Source organism: Rhineura floridana, chromosome 5 (assembly GCF_030035675.1).
Source record: "Rhineura floridana isolate rRhiFlo1 chromosome 5, rRhiFlo1.hap2, whole genome shotgun sequence".
In the NCBI taxonomy this organism is placed as follows: domain Eukaryota; kingdom Metazoa; phylum Chordata; class Lepidosauria; order Squamata; family Rhineuridae; genus Rhineura; species Rhineura floridana.
The window spans coordinates 39,954,531-39,960,530 of record NC_084484.1 but is presented as its reverse complement, the minus strand read 5'-3'; positions in this window follow the sequence as shown (position 1 = coordinate 39,960,530).

Genomic DNA, 6,000 nt, shown 5'->3' with positions numbered 1-6,000 from the left:
ATGCGGCCGCATTTGGAATACTGTGTACAGTTCTGGTCGCCTCATCTCAAAAAGGATATTCTAGAGTTGGAAAAGGTTCAGAAGAGGGCAACCAGAATGATCAAGGGGATGGAGCGACTCCCTTACGAGGAAAGGTTGCAGCATTTGGGGCTTTTTAGTTTAGAGAAAAGGCGGGTCAGAGGAGACATGATAGAAGTGTATAAAATTATGCATGGCATTGAGAAAGTGGATAGAGAAAAGTTCTTCTCCCTCTCTCAGAATACTAGAACTCGTGGACATTCAAAGAAGCTGAATGTTGGAAGATTCAGGACAGACAAAAGGAAGTACTTCTTTACTCAGCGCATAGTTAAACTATGGAATTTGCTCCCACAAGATGCAGTAATGGCCACCAGCTTGGACGGCTTTAAAAGAAGATTAGACAAATTCATGGAGGACAGGGCTATCATTGGCTACTAGCCATGATGGCTGTGCTGTGCCACCCTAGTCAGAGGCAGCATGCTTCTGAAAACCAGTTGCCGGAAGCCTCAGGAGGGGAGAGTGTTCTTGCACTCGGGTCCTGCTTGCGGGCTTCCCCCAGGCACCTGGTTGGCCACTGTGAGAACAGGATGCTGGACTAGATGGGCCACTGGCCTGATCCAGCAGGCTCTTCTTATGTTCTTATGTTCTTATGAATCCATATTGCTTAGAGGAGACTTCCTGCCATATACCGAATATGAGGGTACACACACCACAGGTGCAAGCTGGAGATGATTTATTCAGTCAAACACAAGTTGAATAGACCTGGGGGAATTGGGTTAATTAGCAGATCTACTTTGATTCAAAGGACAATTGGCACTTCTGCATCTCTTAGTCTTCTGAAATTGAGACAGAGCCAACAATGTACTCTGCATTACATATATGTGCATTATCAACCAGCTACATCAGTTTAAGGGTAGAGACACACACTGTTCTGCTGGTTCCAGTCCATCTCCACCTCTCTCTTCTGAAAACGGGGGCACACAAAACTAGTCAAACCTCACTGCTTTTTACTGGAAAACCTGAAGGGTTCAGCATGAGGGCTTTTTTTATTCAGCTTCAAACAGATTTTGCAACAGATCAGCAGATCAACCTGTTGGCCCTCCAGGTGTGGCCAATGGAAATGCTTTGCTGAAGGCGACTAGGGCTCATCCAAATGAAGCGGGATAACCCACGTTTTCCATATCCGGTTCGTCATCTGACAGTCCTCACTGTGCCTGTTTGTTCACTCTTTCCCAATTTAAAAAAATGCTTTTTTTGCGCCCGCACACGCAGCGGGAGGACTCATACTTCTCGCTTTTTCCCAGCTCCGCCCATAACACTCTCCCCTATCAGCCGATTGGTCCTCAAAATATGATGCATGCTCCTCTCCCCCTTTGCAACGAAGCACAATAAGGCACATAAGAGTGCGAAAGTTTGAATTTCCTGTGGCTGTAATGGAGTTCCTTGCCGTTCGTCACTCTGGAGCAGGGCCGGCGGGGGTGTGTGTGTGTGTCTCCAGGTCCTTATATTTGCGATGTTACACAAAAACGAATGTTTGTGTTTTTGCCTTTATGCACAGTAAACATTCTGGAGTTCTCCGAGTTTTGGGCTCTTGTGCAGCTCTACTTACAACTATTAAATATCTGCCTTGTCCAGCTGAGGCAATGGCAAGCTTAGGACTGTATTGCCCCCATTTTCTTTGGGGTTTTTTTGTGGGGGGGGTAGTGTAGGAAACCTGATCTGTCTCAAGCTGTCTTTGGACACACACACACACAGACAGAAAGAGTTATATATTTGTATAAGCCCAGAAGAGTGCCTGGCCTAACTCCTGCCTCAAACGAGGGTGCAACTGAAGGATATCCAGGGAGTGAGCGAAAAAGAGAGCAAAGGAATCAAGGAAGGAAGGAAGGGGGGATGCTGGCTACTGCATTTCAGCTGGTCATTGATTTGAGCCTTTTGCAGGCTGTCCTTCAAGAGCCTCCTTTGAGCGCTCTCGGGGGCGCTCTGTCTGTATTTCTGTATTTGCCTTATATCGCAGAACTGAATGCATGTAGTTTTGCCTTTTCGCATATGACAGTTTCCCCATTCTCTCTCTCACTCCCCCTCCAGCTTTTGGGGAGAGGGATGGGAGTGGTGTCCAGGGTGGGGAGGCATTTCTAGGAAGGAGGTGGCAGTGGCGGCCAGGGGTGTCTGCCTGCATAGGTGTAGGAATCCATTATTGGGCGGCTGCGGAAGGGGATAGTGGATATGAAAGCCAACTGTAAGATGGCTGGCACCCAGCCCTCTCTGCCTGTGTGTGTTTGACTGTCTGTAACCAGACACTGAAGGATATCCAGGGAGTGCGCGAAAAAGAGAGTGAAGGAAGCAAGCAAGGAAGGAAGGGGCATGCTGGCTACTGCATTTCAACTGGTCCTTGATTTGAGCCTTTTGCAGGCTGTCCTTCAAGAGCCTCCTTTGAGCGCTCTCGGGGCACTCTCTCTGTATTCCTGTATTTGCCTTATGTGCAAAACTGAATGCATGTTTTGCCTTTTCACATATGACAGTTTCCCCATTCTCTCTCTCTCTCTCTCTCTCTCTGCCTGCCTCTCGCTCTCCGCGTAGGCGGCGGTGGCGGCAGCAGCATAAGGGAAGAGCCACCGAGAGAGGCTTCCCAGCAGCTTCCCAACCACTTTGGGCAAAACTTGATGCTCTGTTGCCTTCACCCCCCCTCCTTCTCCCTTTCCTTCCTGTGGCCCTTTGCAAAGTGCCAGGCTCTCGCTTATCTCCGCTGTGTGTGCCTGTGCGTGCCTGTCTGTCTCCAAGCGAGGAGGAAAGAGCAAAGCGAGCTCCCTGCACCAACCAGTCACAGTTGAGTGAGACCAGCCAGGAAAAGGGGGCCTTTACAAACAACCACAATTGCAGATCTCACCCTGAGCGGCCGCCTAGTTCACAGGCTGGCGAAAAATTAACGGCTGTTGCTGATTCTGCGCAATTGCGGGTTTTTGCATCTGCGCAGTAGAAGATGTTGAGGGCCCCCCCAACACCACACCATTCCTCTGATTGGTTCCATTTTCCCCGGCTTTCCCCGGACATTCACGCACATGCGCAAAAGTGGAAATACGTGATTGGCTGGAAATGAGGGAAGGGGAATGGGGAAGTGCCCAATGACCGCCCATGGAATGCCTCCTGCTCTAAAGTCTGCGGTATTGCATCTGAGCCCCTAATGTTGCAGTGGATGATTACCGGTTTAAAAAAGCAAATTGCATTTCTTGTGGTAATGCCAAAGCGGATTTAACCGTGTGTAAATGCGCAAAAGCACGCGATGTCATATGGATGTCCGAAAAATAATGAATACACAAAGCAATCATGTCACACATTATACAGTCGTCTGGATGAGCCCTAGTCAGCCCGAGTCAACCTTCCTTAAGGGCCACTTCACACATTACATTGTTTAGGATTCAAAACACAGGGACTTCCTATTTGATCAGCTCTTGCAACAACAACAGGGGGAGCAAAAACCTTAAGATAAGTCATTGTAATACCTAATAATGCAAACAATGGCTTTCAAATTAATGTGCTTGCCATCTTTCTCCCTCTTACATTTAATAGAAAATCTGGGCCTCGGTGTGATGGACACTTGTGAAGTTCTGTTGCTTCTTTTCTGTGCTATGTCACCTTCCACCAAGCTGACATTGGGAGATCACATGAAAGGGCCAAGAATCATGAAGGAGCCAAAAATCAGCTTCAAGTGTTTCCAGACCTGAAATCTAACAAATGGACTGTACACACACACATACTCCTTCCCCCATAACATTAGATATTGTTTCTCGAATTATGTACCAAGTGGAAAGCCATAACATAATGGGAAAGCACTCTGGCTCCATCTCAAAATGAATCTCAGGTAGGGCTGAGGAAGATCGCAGTGTCTAAAATGTTGGGGAGCTACTGCCAGTCAATGTGGGCAACGCTAGGCTAGATCAGCCTTTCTCAGCCTGGAGCTTTCAACATGTTTTGGACTACGACTCCTATCATTCCTGACCATTGGTTATGTTGCTTTCCAGATATTTTGGACTATGTTGTCTGGGGCTCATGGGAGCTGTTGTCCAAAAGATTTAGAGGGCACCAGATTAAGAAACGCTGGATCAATCAGTTCACTATAAGGCAGCTTCATATCTTCAAAGTTAAAAAAAAATGTTGACCAGTCATCCGCTTTTTAACTGGCTACTAAACAAATACAGTTGAATATATAGGCATTTGTCATAAACTTCAATATTAGTGCCTTTTTTTGGATACTGAGGGAAGCATGATGTAATTTACACTTTAACACAGAAAAGCTGCCACTTAGTAGTAAAAGAAAGTCCTTAATATTTTCTGTCTTTCTTTTTTGTTTCCTATTATAGCAACACACTAGAATCAAAATAGTCTTTAAAAAACATGGATGAGTATGACCTTAATGTAGCTCCATTGATTAATTGGATGAATCTACTGATTAAACCAATTAAATCTTTGTAGCACTCAGTGTGGGAAGGCAGCAACTCTTTATAAAATGGATTCATGTATGTTAGTAATATGCATAATATTGTATTATTCAACTTGCTGCAGCTCTTTTGTACTTTGAGGCTTGTATTAGCTGTCATTGAGCAAGTGGCAGGTGGTTGACAAAGCACTTGTTCTACATTTCTCCATCTGTCCATCACCATAGCCATCCATCATCTCCTGACTGCCCTGCCTTTTACTCTTCACTGCACAATTCAGCATCAGTGCTGTGACAAGGTAGATGTTTATGCATCTGAAAGGGAAATTGATGTATTTGGGAAACAATTACCTCTCCCCATCATTGTCACCATAGTTTTTGCCATTTCTTTCAGCATGCTGCACTGTCTGCATGGAACAAGGAAATGGCCATATCAAACATGGGAACTAGTATATTCTGGCAATAGTGTGGAGCTACAAGCTGAGAAGCAACTACCTGGAAAGGAGATATAAGTTGCTTCCACGTTAAACATTTTCTCTGAAACAGCCATCCTTCGTCTATTTCCTTTCCCCCACAAAAAAATCCCAATGACATTGTTGTAAATCTTCTGTGTTGTCATTCCATGTTTTTTTCAATGCTGATTTGTGGGGTTTTTTTTAATGAATTGCAGCTGCAGCATGAGCAGGGACAGGCAGAGGACTAAGGCTTTCAGGGCTCCTGTGCCTTTAATTAAAAGTTCTGTTGCTTCTTATTGATTGCTGGGGAGATTAGTGATGGATGGCTCCTTAAGTGCCCCTTGAATACTCTTTCTTACTTGGCCTATTGACAGTTTTTGTTCCCATGGGGGGGAGAGATTTTAATTACTAATTTCCTCTCACACTTTCTTCTTCTTCTTCTTCTTCTTCTTCATCATCATCATCATCACCATCATCCTAACTTGATCTCAGACTACCAGAGATAGCAGAAGTGTAAGGGTCCACCATACTTTCCTAAGAGGAGACCATTCCACCCATAGGGCATACAGTGGAGAGAGAAGTGTAGATGTGTGAAAACCAGAGTAGGGATTTGTCCTCTGAGAACAGGGACCAAAGACATGACTGCTACCAGTGGGGTATCCAATTTCCCCTTGGAATGCCTCCAAAGGATATTGTACTAGAGCATACTGCAGAGGAAATAGTGTCAAAGAGGAACATAGGAACCTGCCTATTGCCTGCTCCTGGATCCATCTTTGTCGCTAGAGGCCCAGGTGACCTCCGTGGCTAGGAGTGCCTTTTACCAGCTTTGGCTGGTAAGACAGCTGCGGCCATTTCGGGACTGAGATAGCCTGACCACTGATGTCCATGACTGGTAACCTCCGGGCTGGATTACTGTAATGTGCTCTATGTGGGGTTGCCCTTGAGGTTGCTCTGGAAGCTGCAGCTGGTGCAAAATGTGGCAATGTGACTGCTATTGGGGCAGGGTATCACCAACATGTTACGCTGTTGAAAGAATTGCACTGGATGCCCATTAGCTACCGAGCCAGGTTCAAGGTTCTGGTTTACAAAGCCCTA